This window comes from Hyaena hyaena, unplaced genomic scaffold (assembly GCF_003009895.1).
Source record: "Hyaena hyaena isolate Hyena2069 unplaced genomic scaffold, ASM300989v1 scaffold_284, whole genome shotgun sequence".
Lineage (NCBI taxonomy): Eukaryota > Metazoa > Chordata > Mammalia > Carnivora > Hyaenidae > Hyaena > Hyaena hyaena.
The window spans coordinates 84,701-107,195 of record NW_024080913.1 but is presented as its reverse complement, the minus strand read 5'-3'; the positions used below and the strand labels follow the sequence as shown (position 1 = coordinate 107,195).

At 44.5% G+C, this 22,495-nt stretch overlaps 1 protein-coding gene and 3 non-coding genes across 5 annotated transcripts in view; 1 reads left to right on the top strand and 3 right to left on the bottom strand.

Annotated features, from left to right (window-relative positions):
- Positions 1 to 22,495, bottom strand: part of FCGR1A (Fc fragment of IgG receptor Ia) — a 67,345-nt gene that overhangs the window by 18,898 nt on the left and 25,952 nt on the right. The window contains exon 1 of one of the 2 annotated variants that reach the window (XM_039246248.1): positions 1,877 to 1,983. The exons of the other annotated variant lie outside the window; for it this stretch is intronic. The gene's annotated coding sequence lies outside the window, so the exon portion shown is untranslated. Of the gene's footprint in view, positions 1 to 1,876; positions 1,984 to 22,495 lie in introns of those variants that run through there. 2 annotated transcript variants of the gene reach the window in all.
- TRNAE-UUC lies at positions 1,300 to 1,371 on the bottom strand. Its single transcript has one exon. It is a non-coding gene; the product is annotated as a tRNA-Glu (tRNA).
- Positions 8,757 to 8,828, bottom strand: TRNAH-GUG. Its single transcript has one exon. It is a non-coding gene; the product is annotated as a tRNA-His (tRNA).
- Positions 9,872 to 9,945, top strand: TRNAN-GUU. Its single transcript has one exon. It is a non-coding gene; the product is annotated as a tRNA-Asn (tRNA).

The window sequence follows — 22,495 nt, the reverse complement described above, 5'->3', positions numbered from 1 at the left end:
CACTGGCTAAGGTATGCCGTTTTTCTATTATAGCGTAGCCTTCTAAAGTATGTGGCAGCATGATATAAATTCAGTTGATCTCAGGGCTACACTAAGAGATTACAACACCTTCCCATTATACCTCCTTCTGTGAATTATCAATAGCTGGGTTACGGTATGAATTACCAGCTGGTTGAACATAATTCAGTAGGTAATGTTACACAGTGTGCAATACACGACCAGCACAAGCCAACTAGATCACTGTGAAGAATGTAAGATGTGTCATTTTACTATTATATCTTATTAATCTTTTTATTGTAATTATATTAATTTCTTATCATCAGTAAATTTCCTTTAAAGAAATGAAAATATAGAAAAATTACTGATCCAGTTAAGCAATTTCCCTCCACTAATGTCCTCATAAAACAGATAAAATGGGGGTGCCTGGCTGGCTTAGATGGAGGACCTAGAGATCCTTCATCTCAGGGTCATTAGTGCGAGCCCACATTTGGGTGTAGAAATTACTAAAAATAAAGAAATAAGGCTTAAAAAATAAGTAAATAAAAATAAAATTCTCTTATCTTCCTTTAAAACGTAAAGAGGCCTTCAAAATGAAAACTAAATTATTAAAACTACTCCTCTCTGATTTTTAAAACTTTGTTCGGCTTCCAAGGGTCTTCACAAGTCCAAGTGCTCATTGACTTCTGCCAACATTTCCAAAGATGGATTTAGGGGCCCTCCTGTGCACCACTTTTCCAAAGTTCCTAAAGGTGAAATGTGCCCATGAAGCTGTCCAAGTAACAGCTCTAGATCCACAAAATTTAGAACTGGTGAAACCACTGCAAGCAAAAAGGCCAGGCTTACATTTTTACTGCGACCAATCTTACCTGGAAGAAAAGGTAAATATCAGAATAGTTCAATTCAAGATTCAATTCAAGATTTCTACAATACTTCGGATTCAAGATTTCTGAAATACTAGGCAGTTTTCTCAGTTTGTCTCTTGTGGAGTTAAAGTCTGTGGGGGAAATGGACTCTGAAGAGGTCGGTTGATAAGTAAAGTTTGAAATTATGTCTGAGAGATTAATAACTTCTAGTGTTAATTTTAAACGTGGGAGCATTGAGGGGTGAAATGAAGTCTCATATGAGGGGGGGCATATAATTGGTGGGTAGTATTATCTGAGAGTTTGAAATTCACACTCCATTTCACCTAGTAGTTCTACTTTCTGGAGTGTATCCCCAATAGTTAACTCCATTTTCCCGCCAATCTTTGGGAAAATCACAGAAAAACTCACTACGCCCAATGAAGAAAGGATAATCCTGTTCCCTGACCGGGAATCGAACCCGGGCCGCGGCGGTGAAAGCGCCGAATCCTAGCCACTAGACCACCAGGGAGCTGAAAGCTCCCTCTTTTTAAAGAATACAAGGACTCTCTGCATTAGGCTGTGGCTATTTCCGACACAGGGCTTATTTTTGGTTTTTTGAAGGGTGGGGAGGGGACGCACACCCCTCTCAGGAATTGTCCCCTAAGGCCGTTCCCTCCATGCTTTATAAAAGGTGCCCCACAACAAAGACCTTATACTATGCGGGACAGCGGTCACGCCCCGGGGTCCCGCCAGGTCAAGTCGCCCCGTCCCGGCCGCACCCCAGAGCTGCCCCCCGAGATGCGTCTTTGCTAGGCGGCCGCGTGCGGACACGACGTCGCCGCGAAGAGGCGGGAGCGGCGGCGCCCGGGGTAAGACCCCGCGATCCCCCAAAATCCCCCCAAAGGACTCCGAGGGACACAGCGACCGAGGCGGCGCGGACCGAGCCGGCTTCCGAGGCAGGCTGGGCGGCCCTGGCCTGGACGCCGCCGGGTCCCCCTCCTCCCCAGCCCGCCGCCCCTGCTCCTCCCACCTACCTCGGCTGCGGCTCCGCACGCCAGGGGCCCAACCAGAGGTGCTCTCGGACGCCGGCCTGCCCCTCCCGCCACACGCCCGCTCGGTCCGAAGCTCCTGTTTCTTCTTTTGTTACTACCCGTCTGGGAGCCACACGATCGGTTTGCCGTCGGGTTCGGGCCAACGGCTCTCCCGACACAGGCGGGGAGAATGACGCCGCGCGCGACCCCCGCTCCACTTCAGGGTTTTGGGGCCTTTACCCTCGGAACCCGGGGCTGGGTCGCCGTTGAGACGTGCTGGGCTTTGCCCGTCAAACTAGCGGCTTCCGGGCCCGGCCTCCAGGGACAGGGGCAGGACGGGCCCCCTCGGCGCGCCCCAGGCCCTCTCGTCCACTGCCGAGCCCCGAACCCCTTGCGTGCGGCCGGCAGACAAGATCCTGCAGCGGCGTCGACTACACGTGTCTGCAGCCCGCGACGCACAGCTGCGCGAGGCACGCGGACGCACGCGGCGAACTCGCGGCCCCGCCCCCGCCGCCCTCGAGGCTCCGCCCCCGCGGCCCTCGCTCTTTCAACGGCTCCGCCCCCGCCACCCTCGTGGCTCCAACTGCCAGCCTCGTGGGCGTAACGTCCCCGCGGGACTGAGCTGCCCAGACGCCGCGGCAGGAGGCCCTGTAGGGAGAAGGGCAGCCTCCCCTTTCAGTCCTGTCCAGGGGTGAGGCTCCCAGGAGGTCGCGGAAGAGACAGAAAGGGAGAGGTGGACACAGAGCCCCGGGGAGGGAAGAGCAACGTGCGCTTTCCCTCGTCTGAGAACAGCAGGAAGATGAGGTCGGCGTCCCGTCGCTGGGGAAGGCGAGTGGCCTGGCTACCAGGGAGCTCCTCGTGGCACATGGACGTCTCTCCCTGGGCTTTCTGTGGATAAGAGGATGCGCCCGGCGGGTTTGTTTCTAATCCACGCACTTGAAGTAAGACTACTTTAAAATCTTTTGGGACGGAAACGGTGGCCGATGGGTCGTGAATGAGGACGTTCAGGCGTGGGGACAACTAGAGACTCACACACACCCAGAAAGGGCTCTTCAGCCAGGTAAGTGTGTCTCTTAGGTTGGGCCCATTTTATTTTAAATGCACTGTTGGTCAAATTTCAGATGAATGTGGGACTTTCATGATATTTTAATTTCAATAGTTTCTAATTTGAATACACATTTTAAAAGTTATATAAAAAGCCCACGAAGCCTGCCATTTTTACAAAAATGAGGAAGAAGAATGATGTATATAAATGAGAAAGCCTCACAAATGGCCTTTAAGTATTGGTTGTTTCCACTGAAGTATTTTTTTGGTTTTTGTTACTTGTTATTTGTTTGATTGGTTTTTGGCTGGTTGGTTTGTTTTTAGTGGAAAGTTCCTCTTTCCTCAAATCTGACAATCACTACAAGACCCAAAGTTGGACTTTCTAGTTCCAACCTACTCTTCCCTACACCTTTCCTCAGCATCTCTTCCTCCTCTTTTCCAACACAATAAAAGGCAATTCTTACTCAGTCTCCAACTTTAATCCCACACTCAACTACCAGTCCAGTTAGTTAGAGGCCCTCCCTACGACTTTATCTCCTTGCAAAGAACAGAAAAATTGCAAACCAAACATTGTATTCATGATCATAAGTAATAGGGAATGGCCCGGAAAATGACCACCCCCCACCCCCACCCCGGAAAAAAATCTATTAGTCATGATGAAGTGTTGCAGACTTTTTTTAAAATCAGCTCTCAGGCTAACTGGAGATTTCTTTTTGTGCAACAATATGTCTTTGGCTACAGGATCAGCCATAATATGTAAGGGCATATGTCCTACAATGAAATGAGAGAAGTTAAGCGATCACAGATCTCAGTCTGCATGGTGGCTCCTTTGGTATGTATACATTAGAAAATTTGAGCTGTGTGAAGTCAAACTTGGAAGACTTTAAGACTTACTATTTTTTTATTTTATTTTTTTTTTATTTCTAGGAGAGAGAGAGAGACAGTGTGAGCAGGGGAGGGTCAGAGAGAGAGGGAGACACAGACTCCGAAACAGGCTCCAGGCTCTGAGCTGGCAGTCAGCACAGAGCCCGACGTGGGGCTCGAACCCACGAACTGCGAGATCATGACCTAAGTGAAAGTCGGACGCTTAACCGACTAAGCCACCCAGGTGCCCCAAGACTTACTATTAAGGTGTTTATTACTCAAAACAAGACAGTGTGGGAGTGGCAGAAGGACTAGTGTATATAAATGGAGCTGAATTGAGACACCTAAAATAGACCCACTCTCTCTGGTCAAATTATTTTCCAAAAACAGACGCTAAAGTAATTCAGTGGGGAAAGGAGGATCATTTCAACAAATAGTACTGAAACAACTAGAGATCTACGTAGTGAAAAACCCTGCATTCCTTCCCTCCCAATATGCACAAAAGCTAATTTAAGTTGGATCACAGACCAAAACATACACACTAAACTATAAGGTTTTAGAAGAAAATACAAAAGAATACCCTTATGACCTGGTGGTAAGCAAAGATTTCCTAAACATTATACAAAAAGATAAGTAAAAAAGAAAAATGATCGGGGTGCCTGGGTGGCTCTGTCAGTTCAGCGTCTGACTTCAGCTCAGGTCATGAACCCACACTCATAAATGAGTTTGAGCCTTGCGTCGGGCTCTGTGCTGACAACCCAGAGCCTGCAGCCTGCTTCAGATTCTGTGTCTCCCTCTCTCTCTGACCCTCCCCAACTCGCACTCTGTTTCTGTCTCTCTCAAAAACAAATTTTAAAATGTAATAAAAATGTTTTTTAAATGATAAATTAGACTTTTAAAATATTAAACTAATGTTAGACTAGGGGCTCCTGGATGGCTCAGTCGGTTAAGGGTCCTACTCTTGATTTTGGCTGGGGTCATGGTCTTGCAGTTCATGAGATCAAGCCCCACATCTGGTTCTGTGCTGACAGAGTAGAGCCTGCTCTACTGCCCCCCACCCACTCTCTCCATCTCTGTCTCTCTCTCTCAAAATAAATAAACTTTTAAAAATAAACTAATATTAGTCTAACTAAATATTAAACTAGATGTTAACATTAATATTAAAATTTAAATTATAAAATAATCAAAATATTAAAAATGCCTTGTTGTTAAAAGATACCATTAAGCAATAAGGTAAATCACAGACTGTGATAAAGTATTCACAAAACATATCTGACAAAGACTCTATTCCAGAATATAAAATGACCTCCTTTAATCAACATTGAAAGCTGAAGCACCCATTTTTAAAAATAGGCAAAAGCTTAGATAGACACCTCAGAGATGAAGATATACTAATGTCCCAAAGCACACTAAAGAGTGCTCAATATCATTAGCTGTCGGGGAAATATACATTAAAACTTGATTGAGATACCACCGCGCCCAGTAGCATGGCTAAAATTATAAAGTCTGAAAGCACCCAGTCTTGGTGAAGATGTGGAACAACCAGATCTCTCACACATTTTAGTGGGAATATGTCATAACCATGCTGATTTGACAGTTTCTTACACATTTCAACATAAACGTACATAAGAATCCCTTTATTCCCATAGATCCTACACCTAGATAGTCTCCCAAGAGAACTGAAAACAAATGTCCATACAAAACAAAACAAAAAAAACCCCGAATATGTTCATAGTGTTTTTTATTCACAAGAATCCAAAGTAGAAACTACTCAAACGTCCATTATCAGGAACTGGTAAACAAATCGTAGTATACTCATATGAGTATGCATATATGGAATATATATAATGGAATTCAGCAATAAAAGGGCATGAACTTTGATATAAAGAACTGACAGACATCATGCAGAACACAACAGCATGAGAAGTCCATGATTCCATTTACAAGAATTTCTAGAAGAAGCAAAATTAAGGTGCAAAATATCAGCATAATGGTTTTTTTAAATAATGCAGAGGATAATGACAATGAGGGTGATGATTCTACTGATTGAAAACATTACTGATGGAGAAGCTACTAAATTCAGGCACAGCCAACAATGAGAATGAAGTAGATTACTCTTATTAGCCCCATTTTACAGAAGAAAGAATTGAGGCACAAAAAGTTTATTTCTCCAAGGCCATACAAGGGCTGAATCAGATTTATAAACCAGTGGCTGTGCTCTTAAGCATAGATCAGATCTTTCTTCTCGGCTTTAGGTATTCTTGGTTTTCTCTGATGTAGGGATGAGAAGAGGAGAGAGAAGCAAAAGAAGGAACGAGGGATAGAAACACAAAGATACGTAGTCCACGAAGAGCAGAGCAGGAAACTATTATGAATGTTTTTACATCAAAGGTTATAAAAATTTCTGGGAGGTTGGTGATCTGCAAGTGAGCCAAAGATTCTTAAGCTAAAGTGATTAAATATTGGGCTGAGGTCAGGAAAGAAATCAGATTCTAAAGCTGAAAACCAAAACATTAAGGCTTCTAGAAGAAAACATGGGAAAATATATTCACAAACTTGGCTAGGAGAGATGTCTTAGAATACAATAAAAGAAAAATAAAGAAACTAGATTTCATTAAGATTAAAAGCTTCTGCTCCTCTGAAATCACCATTAGAAAGTAAAAAGGCAATCCATAGAGTGGGAGAAGATATTTGCAGTATTCTTATCTGAACATGATTCAAATATTGAAGGGATAGAGAACTTTTAGAGATCAGTAATAAAAGCCAAAACATTTAAAAATTAGCAAAGTACCAGAATAGTCTTCTTCACAAAAGGTAATTTCTAAATGGGCAAAAAACGTAAGAAGCTTGGGGCGCCTGGGTGGCTTAGTCAGTTAAGCAAATGACTCTTGATTTCAGGTCTGGTCACAGTCTCACGGTTCATGGGATTGAGCTCTGCATCAGGCCCTGCGCTGACAGTGGGGCGTCTGCTTGGGATCCTCTCTCCCCTTCTCTCTCTGCCCCTCCCCAGCTTTCACATTCTTCCCTCCCTCCCACTCTCCCTCTCTCAATAAGTAAGTAAGTAAGTAAGTAAATAAATAAATAAATAAATAAAAACATTTTAAAAAGAAGCTAATAGCATTATTTATTAGGGAAGTGCAAATTAAAACCACAGTGAGATACAAGAATCAGTAGACTTTTAAAATGGGAGAACACCAGCTGCTGACCATACGGTCTCTGTTACAGCTGCTCAACTCTACCATTGTAACACAAAAGCAGTCATAGATAATACATAAATGAGTTAGTATGGTTGTATTCCAATAAAACTTTACTTATTAAGCAAGCCCTGAATGGGAATTGGCCAGGAGGCCATAGTTTGGGAACCCCTGCACAAAGATCACAGCTGTTTCTCATGCTCAAAGTATCACAACTCGTGCCAGTGGGAATTCCTTCAAGCTGGGCCTGTGGTTGTTTTTAAAGATCCTAATAGATTGTTAGTGGATCACTGCCTTCTGATCCAAGCTTTCCCACTCTTACCCTATGATTCCCCTGCACCATTCCTGGAAGTAGTCATTTCTTGAAGAAATCTTGATTCATTTTTAAAGGGAATGGCATTAAAGATAAAAATCCAGACACTATGGATGACCATGGAACTTTGGGTGATGTTGCTTTTTAAGTCAATTCAATTCACAGTGAAGTAGATTGTAAATGAATGTATATATTTTACATATATGAAATGTTCATTTAATGATAATAGTGATTTGGGGCACCTGGCGTTTCAGTTGGTGGAGCAACTGACTCATGATCTGGGGGTCTTAGGTTAGAGATCCATATTGGGTGTAGAAATTACTTTTTTTTTTTAATGTTTTATTTATTTCTAGGAGAGAGAGAGACAGCATGAGCAGGGGAGGGTCAGAGAGAGAGGGAGTCACAGACTGAAACAGTCTCCAGGCTCTGAGCTGGCAGTCAGCACAGAGCCTGACGCGGGGCTCGAACCCACGAACCGCGAGATCATGACCTAAGCGAAAGTCGGACGCTTAACCGACTAAGCCACCCAGGCGCCCCTAGAAATTACTTTTTTAAAAAAATTAAAACTTTAGAAATAACAATGATTATGCCTGTTTTGGGGCCTTGTCATTCTTTTCTCTTGGACTGAAAACCTTGATTGCCATTTAACAAAGTTATTTATCTAACTTGTTGCTAAGATGTAAATAAAATCCTTTCAAAACAAGAAGTAGTCGGAATGATTTGCTTAAGTGAAGGGAAAGTAGGTGGGAATTGTTTGGAAAAGGCTGTCCTGAAGTTCCTGGGCCGGGGGAAATTTTGCATAACTCTTATCTAGCTATGGATGTGTTTACCTGGAAAATACGAAAGGACACACAGATGGCCAGCAGGTTCCCGGTGCGCGGCGATCTCTGCCTTGCAGCCGCAGCAACTCCTGCTACGATCCGAGTCACGGCTGTATCTGGAATTTGTCAAAATTGACTGGGCTGTGAGTTTAAGATTTTTTATTCTTTGTGAATTATATACTTCAGTATGTACTGTTAGCATAGCAATTGGGTGGGGACTGCGGAGAAAGGCACTGGATTAGGTTTTGTTATATTTATTAGACTTTATTATAAAATACCCTGTTGAATCCAGACTCATAAAAAGCTCATTTGTCACAGTGTCTAAAAAGGCCCCATCAACATTTGAAATATTTTAGCCTTTCATGAAAAACCGTTATGACTACAGTTACAGAAGTAGAAGCTACAGACGGCACGTTTACCTTTTGGGATAGTTCTGCGCATGCTCAGATAAGGAAAACCGAATACACGACCCCAGTTTAGTGCGCAGTCGTGTTTCTTCCCTTTTTCCTCACTGCAAAGTGCTGGAGAGCCACAGCAGACTCTGATCTTAGGCCACAAATAGTGGTGAGGGGATTAAAGGAGAGGCTTCTACCCTAGAAGACGTACCAAATTTTGTCAAGGGAAAAAAAAAGACAACAAAAAGGTACTGCCGTGACTCGGATTCGAACCGAGGTTGCTGCGGCCACAACGCAGAGTACTAACCACTATACGATCACGGCGCGCCACAAACCTGGGACTTCTGAGAAGAGATAAAAAACAGCTTCTCCTGTCTCCGGATCTGGCCAGTGCATCTCCGCGGGCCTCTTGGGAGGTCACCTTGTCCTCGACTACGTCTCTCCTACTTCTTTCCCTTCTGAAGGTTCCCTTTTGGCTCCGACTCCTTTCCTGCTCCCTCCCTCTGACCCCCTCGACCGCAGTCGAGTTGGAACGCCGTTGGGTCGAGCGCTCGGCCCTCCAGTGGCACAGATGGCGCGCCGTGGGCCTCCCCGTTGCCCAGCCCATGGGCCGTTGCAGGCTTTGAAGTCAATTGACCAGAGTAAAACCTTTTGAAAGGAATTTTCCCCTTTTTAAAAACACCTTTCCATTTCTGTTCGCAGAGTTCCTCAAAGGACTAAAAGCTTAAAGGCAAAAATATATGCAAATAAACGAAGACCAACCAAACGAGAAAAGCTAAAGGCTGTTTATTTATACGCTTGCAAGGGCGTCAGCCATGGTCACGTGCGCTTTAGACGAGACAAAGTCAGGCGGAGCAGTGGGAAAGCTTTAAAGTAGAACGGGGGGGAGACTTAAGGTGTGCGGTGTTTGGAGGCTGTTGGCATGGAAAAGTGTAGGCGGTTAACGAGAATCTGTGCATCCTGCATGACAGGATCCAATGGTCTAGCCATTGTCCCTTTGTGTGGTCGGACCCTCAGATGCATTAATTCAGCAAGTCCTGTTTGAGTGTCCTGGAGATTCAGCTCCCGTTGGGGCGCCCTCGACTCCGGCTAGGTGGGGAGAAGGACGGTGGGGTCGCAGTGCCGGGCGTCTCTGGAGGTTCTGGGTTCTGTGGTTGGTGAAGGGCAGGACGGGTCTAGGCCATTTGGGTGCCCTAGTTTCGGAACCACTGAACGCACTGGTTTCAAAAACGACAAATGGCTCGACTTGTCACTCTGGTCTCCAGTTTTCCGAGGCTTTGGAGCCTGCCCAGTCACAGCAGGAGTGGCTCGCCACCAGCGGTGAGCGGGAGATCACCCCATTATGATGAAACTTGGGAGTGTGTTGTGTCTCTGTGGCGCAATCGGTTAGCGCGTTCGGCTGTTAACCGAAAGGTTGGTGGTTCGAGCCCACCCAGGGACGATAGGGGCATTTTTACAGCAGGAGTTTGGTTCTCTTCGGTTCACTCTGGCAACGGGCGAGATACCTTGCTTTGCTTTCCTTGCCTTCAATGATATAATGGCCTCTTCTCGTGCTCCCTTGATCTCCCTGAAGAAACGCAGTTAAGGGACACTGCATTTCTAGAAATAGGGGAAGGAGAGAGCCCTGATGTAATCTGTGCTCAAGACGAAGTGTTCCAGGGTGAAGTGGTGAAGTCATGTTTCTTCCGGCTAGTAGCAAGTTTTACATATCTGAATTTTTCAAATGTGTAATAATGACTTGCAGGATGTGTCTGGAATTAGTAATTGCTCGGTAATGCTAGAGTCATGATCATTATTCTGCATTATTTTTAATGAAGGCATTTCTTCCTTTGTACCAATTACTTAGCCTTTTACATGCTTTTTTTTAAGTAAATTGGTCTCATAATCTAATAATCCTGCAGTCATCATCCTTTACCCATATTTTTTGCCGCTTGTACAAGTATTTCTATAAGATAGAGTCCCATAAATGCAATTGCTCCATCATAGTGGTTACAGTACATGCTTTTTAATGTAAATAATAAATCCTGTAAATTTGCCTTCCACTGGAGTGGTACCAATTTATAGTTCATTTTATGTTTCTAACTAGGAGAATTCTTTTCCTCATGCTCTTGCTAGGACAACAAAGTTTCTTTAAATGTATCTATGATAATCTAATAAGGGGAGTGTTGTCCTCCTGACTTAACTAAGTTTAGTTAGACTCACCTAAACTGCCAAGATATTTTTTGTATAACTGTAATTGACTTCTGTGGTGACCTCGCTAACCAGGTCCAGAGAAGACTGGCCAGGGTGGAGAAAAAAAATTAACGGTCCCAGACATTTGTTTCTCTTCCCCTTTCTCTAGAAATAGCGAGGGTGAAATCGTATGTTGTCTGTATTAGTCAGGATTCTCCAGATAAGAATCAGTATAGAACTAACAGAGACAACATATTGATTCATCCTTGGCACTTCACGTAGACAGACAGGTAAGGTACGTGGATGATAGAGTAAGAGAGACTTATTGTGAGTAACTGGATCACATGACTGGACACTTTACCCTTGCAATGTAAGATGGCGGGCCGAAGACCCACAAAAGGCTACAGTTTGACTCCAAAGGCTTTCTGCTGACAGCGTTTTCTCTTCTTTCAGAAAGATGAGTCTTTTTCTACTAAGGCCTTAAACTGATTGGATGAAGCCCACTCACATTATGGGGGGCAATCTGCTTTAGTCAAAGTATACTGATTAACTATTAATCTCAACTAAAAATACCTTTATAGGAACATCTAGAATATTGTTTGGCCAAATACCTAAGTGCTGAGACCTAGCTAAATTGACATATGAAAATAGCTTCCGCTATGTTATTCCTTAATAGTTTCTGGCAGCTATTTCCACAAAAATTCACATACCTGAGACACATCATTGTAGCCAAGAGAATCCTGCACCTGACCAGGGCAAATTTGTGTTAGAGCTTGATTTTTCTGTTGAATCTCAGGAGCAGAAATTGAGCTCTATGACTTTTTATACTACGTGTAATTCTTGGATAAGTCTTTTTCTCATTTGTACATTGTCAATCGTTTTCTCCCACCAGTGGTATCAAAGTGGAATTCTGGTTTTGCTTTTATAAAATAAACATCTAGAGACAATCTGTTGGGTGGTGGTTCACAAGGATCCACTCTCTGTTAGAATGTAGGTGACAGAATCTAATCTGAATGTCTTTTTTGATTGGCCATTCTTCCTGAGGGGTTTGGTGTTTCCTGGTGTGTGTCTGCAGTGCTGAGAATTTGTTCACATCTAACACTAGATAAAATTCTTTGGACGCCAGAGTGGAATACTAATCTATAACCAGAATTATTTCCATACACAGTAATTTTCCCCTAAGAACTCTTGATTTCAATAAATTGCTCTACATGATGGGGATTTTGGAAAAGAAAGTTAACTGAATTTCTGTTATCTGTTAGTCTGTTCTCTCAGTATATACTGAACTTACTAAATGGTAGAACAACTATTTAAATCGGGCTAAAAAAAGGGAGGAAAAAGATATCTATGTCATTACAATTAGGCCATTAAGTCAACAAATAGGGCTTCTGACAATTATATAAGCCAAGATTTAATAATTTCTAGAACTGTTAACCAGTTTATCCTTTTATTGAGAGAGAGAGAGAGAGAGAGAGAGAGAGAGTCCTTTTACAATGGATTTAAATGGATAAGATTAGTGACCATGATGCAAAAGATTCAGAGAGGGTCCTGCTGAACTGAAAAGGGTATCACAAAATTACTCAGATTTTCAGCAACGAATCTGCTCCAAATGTAGTTATTTCCTTTTATTTTCCTCACTGATAAGCATTTGTAATAAATATCAATGCCTCTTTTCCTTTAAATAGTGTTATTGTTTTTCTACAGTTAGTTCTTTTAGAACACCCAGTAGTTTTAGGAGTTTTTCCCATTATATAAATATAAACTGCTTTCTAAAGAAACAAAGTGGTATAATTTGTTTTCTTCTGGAGGATAAAGACAAATTAGGTCTCTAACAATTTGAAGGACTGCTCAGAATGGTTTATATAACTTATATGAATTGAAATAATAACTTATATGAATTGAAAATAAGAGAAATTAAGTATTTCAACCAAGACCAAATTTTACTATTCTTAAATTTTCAGAAAGAATTGGCCTCTTCCCATTTTCATAGGCAATTAATTTTGTGCTTTTTCTATGTGATTCCCTGATGTTATTCTTTTTGAGTAATCAAATGACTTTCCCCTGCTCACCACATCAAAATGCTACCTGGACCATGGTCATGTGGCCATTTTTACTATTATTACTACTACTACAAAAAAAAATTTTTTTTAAAGGCAGTTGCTCATATTTTATTAAGAACCTAACATGCTAAGAATCTGATCCAAGATTTTGAATTTCACCAGTTTGTAATGAGAAAGTCTCTTCTGGCTTGTTGTTCTTAAACTAGAAACACGTGACTTACAACTTATCACTGGCTTTGGTTCAAATAACACAACAGCTCAAGCTTTAGACACTGCAGATTAGCAAAAATGTGCCACCTAGAGTAGATCAGAGTAGTGTAGTAGTTAATATTTACTGGTCAGCCATACAAAAGCTGTTTTGAGTTTCTGAAGTGAGGATTTTTTAAAAGTTCGCCGGTTAGCTAAGGTTGATCACAGTGATTCTTGAGCCTTATTATCCTATTTAGGCCAAGGCTGACTAGAAAATTGGGTATAAAGTGGATTCCACACATCTCAAGATATTTGTGATTATACTCATACTCATTGTGGCCTTCTTCCACTAATGTTCATGTTAGTACAGAACTATTAACCTGTGGTCATATACAATTGATGTATCAAGAAGAGACTGAGGGGGGCGCCTGGGTGGCTTAGTCGGTTGAGCGTCCGACTTTCGCTTGGGTCATGATCTCGCTGTTCGTGGGTTTGAGCCCCGCGTTGGGCTCTGTGCTGACTGCCAGCTCAGAGCCTGGAGCCTGTTTCAGTCTGTGACTCCCTCTCTCTCTGACCCTCCTCTGCTCACGTTGTCTCTCTCTCTCTCTCCTAGAAATGAATAAAACATTTAAAAAAAAAAAAAAGAGACTGAGGCTCTCATGGCCAAATTGGCTCCGTTTGAAGCAGAATTTTGACCAAACATTCTGAAAAGGAAGATTCAAATCCGGTTCCAAATACAGAGGTTCCAACAGATGGACACTGGCAGAGATAACTTGTCATGTACAGTGTTTAGCTAAACTTTCAGTGCTATCCAGAAAACCACTGGATCCCTGAAATTGGTGTCCTTCATGACCCAGTGAAATTGCTCCCAGGGCAGATTCCCTGTCCTTTTAGGGATCCCTGAATATCACATTATGAAAAACAAAAGAAAGAAAAAATTAAAAGGGAGAGAGAAAGAGAGAGAGAGCGCGATCCATTTATTCCTTGATTGTGTTTCTTTTCTTCCCTCTCACCTATTTTGTTTTAACATAATTTTCTGGAGGGAGATCAACAGTTCTCTCTCATATGTGAGGGTGAATGATGTACTGATGATTGTCTTGTTCACTTCAGGTGGGAGTGTAATTTGGCACAACCTTGGAAAGTTATTTGACAGCGTCTACTGAAGGTGACTGTAGGTATAAGCAAAGAAATGGAAATAAACATAGATGGGAAAATGGCATATATGTATATATGCTGTGAACCACCAATTCCAGCTGTAGCTCAGTAGCCTAGAACCATGCTGCTAACCTGGTGAGCGCTGGCTCCACAGAGCTGGTGAGTGCTATGGCTAGTGCCACATGTCGACATGGTAATATTTTGGATTATATCAAGCTAAATAAAATATATTATTAAAATTATTTCACCTATTTCTTACTTTTTTAATGTGGGTACTAGAAAACGTAAAATTAACATTTGTGGCCCGCATTAAATTTCTATTGGAGAACGCTGCTTTAAGAGAAAGGTGTGCATATGTTCACCAAAAGACATGTAAATAATGTTCATAATGGCTTTATTCCAAATGACTGTACTCTGGAAACAACTCAAATGTCCAGCAGCAGCAGACTGAATATGTTGTGATACAGTCGTACGATGGAATACACACAGCAGTAAAAACCTATGAAAGAAACATGGGTGTATGTTAACTAACTTGAATTTAAATTTTTAAAAAATGGATGTATCTATACCATAGTTTACAGTGAACAAGTCAGATTATCCCCTGCCCCACCAAAAAAAGTCTCAGAGTATTTACTTTCTGATTGCGTCTATGTGAAAGCAAAGAATAAGCAACACTATGGCAACAGACCTTTAAGGAGGCCTCGCCCTGTGGAACGTTGCCCGAGAAGAGGCACGAGGAAGCTTTCCACGGTCTGAAAACGGAATGTCCCGTAGTCGAGGGAGCAGTTACTCAGGTGGCTTCACATTCATTAAAAAAGTAACTTTTAACTGCGCATTTAGTGTACTTTACATTTGTTCTAAATGAATAAAAATAGTTAAAAGGCTGCTTGATTACCTAAGGTTTGCCAAACTGATACTGAAATTTATTCTCCTGCGTAAGCCTAGGCTAGGGTGCAAATTAGGTTCACCTTAGGAAACTAGAAAAAGAACAAATTAAATTGTAAGTAAGGAATGAAATTGCTTCAATGAAATTGAAAACAGGAAGACAATAGAGAAAAGCAATAAAGTAGAGAAAAGCTAAAAGCTGGCTCTTTGAAGAGATCAATAAAATTGGTAAACCTCTAACCAAGCTACTAATTGATAAAAACAAGAGAGAAAAGGCACAAATTATTAATATAAGAAATGAGAGAGATGGGGCATCTGGGTGGCTCAGTCAGTTAAGTCTCCAACTTCGACTCAGGTCATGATCTTGAGGTTAGTGGTTTGGACCCCCGCATCAGGCTTTGCACTGATCGCTCAGAGCCTGGAGCCTGCTTCAGATTCTGGGTCTCCCTCTCTCTCTGTCCCTCCCCAATTTGTGTTTTCTCTCTCTTTCTCTTTCTCAAGAATAAAAAAAAATAAGCATTTAAAATTTAAATTTAAAATAAAAAATAAAAGAAATGAAAGAGGCCATCAGTACTGATCCCATGGACTTTTAAAGGTTAATAAAGGAATATTATAAAAACCTCTATGCCCACAGATGTGATCACTTAGGTAAACTGGTCCAATTCCCTGAAAGACACAATCTACCAAATTTACACAAGGAAAAATAGATAACCTGAACAGACATGAAACTATTAAAGAAATTGAGTCAATAGTTAACCTCCCAGAACACAAAGTAGGTTCAAAGTATTTACTGTGACATTTTGGGTGTTCTCGTACTTTTGGCTTTCTGCTTATTTGACATTTTGATGATAGTCTCCCTTTTTTGAGTAAACTTAATGTGAGAAACTCATTCCCTTGTTTATAATCCCCTACTTACTACTCATATTTAAATATTTTTATATAATCTCTGTATACACATCATATTCTGAGATTGACACACCTCCGTGGAAAATTCAGCCCCTGAACCACTGGAAGACAGGTACAATGTAGTCTTTAAAGTCAGTTCCCAGTCAGTGTAAGGTTAACAATCCCCTTGGAATTCTGTGGCTTCTCTGTGGAATTCTCTGCTTCTGCATTCTCCTCCTTGTGCTTCACCTCCTGCTTCTGAGGGGGCTTGGAGACCCATTTTACTTTTGCTTTGCTCCGGGAGACTCTTTTGCTCTCAGGAGGTACTTGGGGAAACAGCACATAGAGGTCAAAGCCAGAGCTTCCCTGGGCTCAGCCGTTTGGCTCCCGTTAAAGGTTGAGGCCTCTCTATTGTAGCAGGATTCTCACACAGAGAGTCGTGACACCGAGGCTTTTCTTTCCAGGAAGCAACTTTATTCGTTCCCGCACCGTTCAGTTGGGTCCCTACCCAAAGAACTGAGCGGCCCACATCACATGGCATAGTTTTTTTATGCATTTTCTATTTCTTTGTCTCCCATATATGGTAACACACATAAACATGCAGTCTGATTAAGTTGTCTCAGTTTACAAGGCCATGGGGGGTGTAGGCACCTGGGAGCATATCTAGGTGACCTTGAAGTCTTCTCTCCTCTTTTTTTTTTCCTCTCTCCTTAGGGAGGGGTTCTTACCACATTCCCCCCTTTGATGCTCGGACCCCTCTATTTTGGGTCAAAGAGCATCATTCTGGCTTAGAGGTTTATATTTCCACAACATCATTACATGAGCAGCCGTGTTTCTCTCAGCCATATTCTCAATGAGACTGGACACCGATCGTCTAATCAAGGGAGCCAAGCAAGGTAAGATCAAACATCCTCCCAGAATTAGGAGGACAGTACCTAGGAGGGTTTTGAATCTCCCGAAAGATGAAAACCATCCTCCAAATAACTCCCTGTGGTTCCAACCTTTCCAGGTTTGGACTGGGACATGAGCAACCTTTCTCTTTCAATCTGTGATCTCCTCTATGACTTTTCCCTCATCATCTATCTGTAGGCAGCAGTTGCTCAGGTTGAATTTTCCACAAACACCACCCTCAGAAGCAAGCAGGTAATCTAAGGCCACGCGATTTTGGTAGATGGCATTGTGCATTTTGGTTTGCTGCGTAGCTGGTAAGTTAAGAGCCCTGGCAGTTTCATTGGTTATAATTTCTACAACTGCTTGCAGCCTAATTATACGGTTTAGCATATAAATGGGGGTGTGGTCACCCCAAGACCCATCCTTGGCTCGGGTGGCAGGGCCATAATAATGGATTATCTGCTCCGGAGGCCATTCATCATCTTTCCTTTTGCCAAACTGCAAGGTACGCCGCTTTCTTTTAACTTTCCTATCTCCATATATTTGAACTCCCAGATGTTCTCCTTCTGCAAGTGGGAGTAGGAAGAAGCATAGGCAAATAATTCCCAGCACACATGATCCTGACCAGCCTGAAGGGAGTACTGTTCTCCCACATATCCAGCTGGCTGGGGCAACCTCTGCCAATCCAATAGCAAGAAGTAAAGCAAAAATTGCAATAATTTGTGAGAGACAAGGGGTGACAGTGCATTACAGTAAGAGGCAGATGTAAAAAATAAGGACAGTCTATTTATTTCACTGGACCGGCGATTCCTCAAGCTTCTGCCTTGCATAGATGAGTCAGCTTCCGGAGTGACTAAAGCAGGGCTGTAGTCTCCCGTGGGAGTCTCCACCGTGGCAGCTCGCTTCTTCCGTATGGTCAGATTACACGGCGTGGACAAATCAGGAATGCACTCCCAGTCCCCAGATGCCGGCTTCACTCTGCTGTGGTGAATACAAGGACCAACTTCGGCTACTTTTACTGCAGTAGGGGTGGACAAAATGACAGTAAACGGGCCCCTTCAAAGGGGTTTGAGTGCTTGGACATTCCACTCTTTTACCCATACAGCATCTCCTGGCTCAAAGGAGTGAGTATCTGTGGTCAGACTCACAGGCATTGTTCTTTAACCCATCAGTGTACAGTGACTAGAGTAGAGCCCAGAGCCTGCATTGCTGCCTTAGGGTTAAATTGCCTATCTCATTTAAGTCTCCCCTTATCCCCTTAACAATTGGGGGAGGGCGCCCATAAAGGATTCCATAAGGGGAAAACCCCGTTTGCTTATTGGGGCTGCACCTGATTCTTTTTTTTTTTTTTTAATTTTTTTTTTAATGTTTTATTTATTTCTAGGAGAGAGAGAGACAGTGTGAGCAGGGGAGGGTCAGAGAGAGAGGGAGTCACAGACTGAAACAGGCTCCAGGCTCTGAGCTGGCAGTCAGCACAGAGCCCGACGCGGGGCTCGAACCCACGAACCGCGAGATCATGACCTAAGCGAAAGTCGGACGCTTAACCGACTAAGCCACCCAGGCGCCCCTGCACCTGATTCTTAATAAGGCTATTGGTGACACCTGGTCCCAGTGCAGGTGGGTCTCCTGGCACAGTTTACTTAATTGCAGCTTCAAGGTTCTGTTCATTAGTCCCACCTTTCCGGAGCTCTGGGGTCGGTGTGCCGTGTGTAACTTCCAGGTTATCTTTAGCCCCTTTGCCACCAGCTGCACCACCTCAGCCACGAACACTGGCCCGTTATCTGAACCCATAGTGATAGGGATCCCAAATCGTGGGACAATTTCCTTGATAAGAAGCTGGGCCACTTCACGTACGTTTTCTGTTCAGGTAGGGAAAGCTTCTACCCAGCCTGAGAAAGCACATACAAACACCAGGTATTTACATCCCCGAACCCGGGGGAGCTCCGTGAAGTCCACCTTCACATTCTCAAAGGGGGCTCCCCCAATGCTCTGTACTCCAGGGGCGGCCTTGGGCCCCTGACGTGGGTTGTTTCGGGCGCAGGTTTCACATTGCTCACATACCACTCGGGCTATGCTGGAGAGCCGAGGGATGTAAAAATACCGGCTTAACGTTGTTTCAAGGGCTGTCCGGCCGATGTGAGTTTCCTGATGGAACTGCTTAACAAAGGCTGGAGCTAAGGCCTCAGGAATTGTTATTCGGCCATCTTCAAATTTCCACCATCCACCTGGGAGGTAGTTGCCACTCTCAGTCTTAAACCAAGTACTTTCATGGTGTGAGTAATTAGGGTCCCACTCTGTCAGTGGGTTAGGGAACAGTGCAGTAGTTAAAGCCGCTGATTTTATTGCTCCTTTGGAAGCTGCTAGCTTTGCCTCTCGGTCAGCCTTTCGGTTTCCCAGTGCAGCCGTGGTATCCCCCCTTTGATGTCCCCGGCAATGCATGACTGCCACACTTTTAGGGGCCCACACGGCATCTAAGAGTTCAAGGATTTCCTTACCTTACTTTATGTCCTTTCCTCCGGAGCTTATTAGACCCTTCTCCTTATATAAGGCCCCATGAACATGGAGAGTGGTGAAAGCATAATTAGAGTCTGTGTATATATTAACATGGATCCCTGCCGCCAGTTGGAGGGCTTGGGTTAAAGCAATTAGCTCTGCCTTTTGTGCTGAAGTCCCCTTCGGCAGGGCCTCTGCTTCAATGACAGAGTTTAGAGTGACCATGGAATATCCTGCAAGATGCTCTCCCCTTCCTACAAAACTGCTACTGTCAGTGAAATATTCCACGTCGGGGTCTTTGAGAGGCTGGTCCCGCAAGTCTGGTCTGCTGGAGAACCCCTCGTCCATGACTTCATTGCAGTCATGGTCTGGCTGGCCTGGCCCGACAGGCAATAGGGTGGCAGGGTTCAGGGTCCGGACTGCTTCTAGGTGAAGGCGCGGGCTCTCCCACCGCATTCCCTGATACCTGACCATCCTGGCGTTGGTGAGCCAGTATTGTCCTTTGTATTCCATTAATGTTAATACCGAGTGTGGCACTCGAACTGTTCATTCCTGTCCCATAGTTAACTTGTCAGCCTCAGACACTAAAAGGGCTGTGGCTGCTAGTGCCCGTAGGCAGGGCGGCCAGCCTTGGGCCACAGAGTCAAGTTGCTTGGAGAGATCTGCCACCGGGCGATGCCATGATCCCAGCATCTGAGTCCGTACTCCCACTGCAATACCAGTGCGCTCATGGACATACAGAAAGAAGAGCTTGGTCATGTCTGGGAGCCCTAAATCAGGCGCATTAGTAAGTGCACGCTTTATTTCCTCGAAGGTCTTTTGCTGCACTGACTCCCACATCAGGGGTTCCCTTTTTCCCCTCTTTGTAGCCTCATAGAGGGGTTTTGCCAGGACTGAAAAGTTAGGTATCCAGATCCTACAGAAACCTGCAGCCCTGAGAAACTCTCAAACCTGCCGCCAGGTTGTGGGAGTCAGGATTGAGCAAATAGCCTGCTTCCTCTTTGAGCTGAGCTGATGCTTGCTTCCTCTTTGGGCCGAGCCACGCTGCCCCTGAGACAGGTGGAAGCCAAGATATTTAACCCTTTCTTGACAGATCTGGGCTTTTTGTCTAGAGACCTTGTAGCCGGTTTTCCATAGGAGGGTAAGGAGCTGCCGAGTCCCTTCCATGCAACCCTCCCGGGACTTCCCAGCTAATAGCAAGTCATCCACGTACTGAAGCAGGACATAGTCATATTGATCTGCTGGGAAGGCTTCTAAGTCAGAGGCTAATGCAGTGCCAAAAATGGTTTGGGAGTTTTTGAACCCTTGAGTTAACCTAGTCCAGGTTAATTGACCCGTCACCATTTTTAGGGTCCTCCCATTGGAAGACAAAAATCAATTGGCTCTGGGGGGGCAGGGGGATACAGAAAAAGGCATCCTTAAGGTCCAAACGAGTGAAGAAAGTGGCTTCAGCAGGAATCAGGCCCAAAAGTGTATAGGGGTTCTGGACCACTGGGTGTATGGTGACAGTCACCTGGTTTACTACTCTCAGGTCCTGAACTGGCTGGTAATCCTCTGTGCCTGGTTTTTGAACAGGCAAGAGGGGTGTGTTCCAGGGCGACTGACACAGCCTGAGGATCCCATACTTTAAAAGTCTTTCCAGGTGCTTTTGGGTCCCGACCTGTGCCTTGCGAGGGATGAAGTACTGTTTCTGGCAGGTGGGCTCTGCCCCAGGCTTTAGTTCAACAACCACAGGGGGTATGTTTCGCGCCAGTCCTGGTGGGTTATCTTCAGCCCACACCCCTGGGACCTTAAAAGGAAGCTCAGGCACCAATTGCGGTTTTTCCTTGAGGCTATAGAGACACAATTCCTCCCCCTGGGGAATCGTGAGAGTCATAATCTTTGCCTCTGGTTTTGTAGGGACAGAGCAGCCCGTCCCTGGGAGTTGAAAGTTATCTGGGCCTGCGGTTTTCCCAGTAGGTCACGGCCCATTAGAGCCCCTGGGCAGTCAGGGAGGTACAGAAATTCATGGATGACTTCATGGCCACCTAAACTGCATCGTCGAGGTAACAGGAAGGGACGACGTATCTGATCGCCTGTGGCCCCCACAATGGTGGCTTGTTTCCGTGAGAGGGGGCCCATGGGTTGGGTCACTGCTGAGTGTTTTGCTCCAGTATCTACCATTAAGTCAATGGGTCGGCCCTCCACCTTCATTCTGACCATGGGCTCCCGGGGGCCTAGCAAAATAGAGCCCGGTCGGTCCTAGTCCTCCTCACAGTCCTCCATGGCGGCTAGCCCCACAAAATCATTCTTGGGGGCCCCATGAGGCTGCGGGGCAAGTTGGTACCGACCCTGGACCACATGGCCCCTTTTTTTTCTGCTTCGGATCTTGCTGAGAATTTCTGGTCGCTGGGGGCACTCACTTCTCAAGTGGCCCTCCTGACAGCAGAAAGCATACTGATTCCAGCCTAGTTTCGATCTAGGGCGAGATCCTCCTCCTCGCTGCTCCCCTTTCTGGCCTTGGCCCTTTCCCTGCGGGGCTTTCTTCTGGGGGTGTCTTGACTGCTCCCCCAAGGCGGCAGCTAACAAATCTGCCTGTTTTTGCATCTTTCGGCGTTCTTCCTTCCGCGCTGCCTGGTCACGGTTAATGAACACCTGGGTTGCTACTTCTAGCAACTGACTGGTATTCATGCCAGTGAAACCTAGTTTCTGCAGCTTGCGCCGAATATCTCCCTGGGCCTGGCCTACGAAAGCCACATTAATCGTCTGCTGGTTGGCGGGGTTTCTTCAGATTCTCCTGACATTATGGGCTTTTTAACCTCTGGCCGGTATTGGAGGAAACCGTGAGGTGAGCCAGGATTCCTTTACAATTCTCTTCAATACAGACTTTTAGCCAAGGAGGCCGGGACAGGACCAGGTCTTGCCAACAGTCAATATAAGGAAATTGGTCAGGGTGGCCTGGGTCCCCTGCAATGACCCTGAACACTTGGCCAGCTAGTTCCTTATCAAGTGAGCCCTCAGAGGGCCAGCCCATGCTGAACGATGGCGAGTCAGTTTCACAGAATGTCCGGAGACATTCAGGAGTTCATTTTACACCATAATTTCCTGAATATCCCTTTTTGAAATTCCTCAACATACACTCTAGGGGAGTCGGTTTACTCTGCTTTCCACCCATTTCCTCCCCCTAACAGACGACTTTCACGCACAAGAAGGGGAAGACCAGGGAAGGAGGGGGACCAGTTTGGAAAGGACGCACACCCTCTTTGTCCGTTTCTTTCTGCT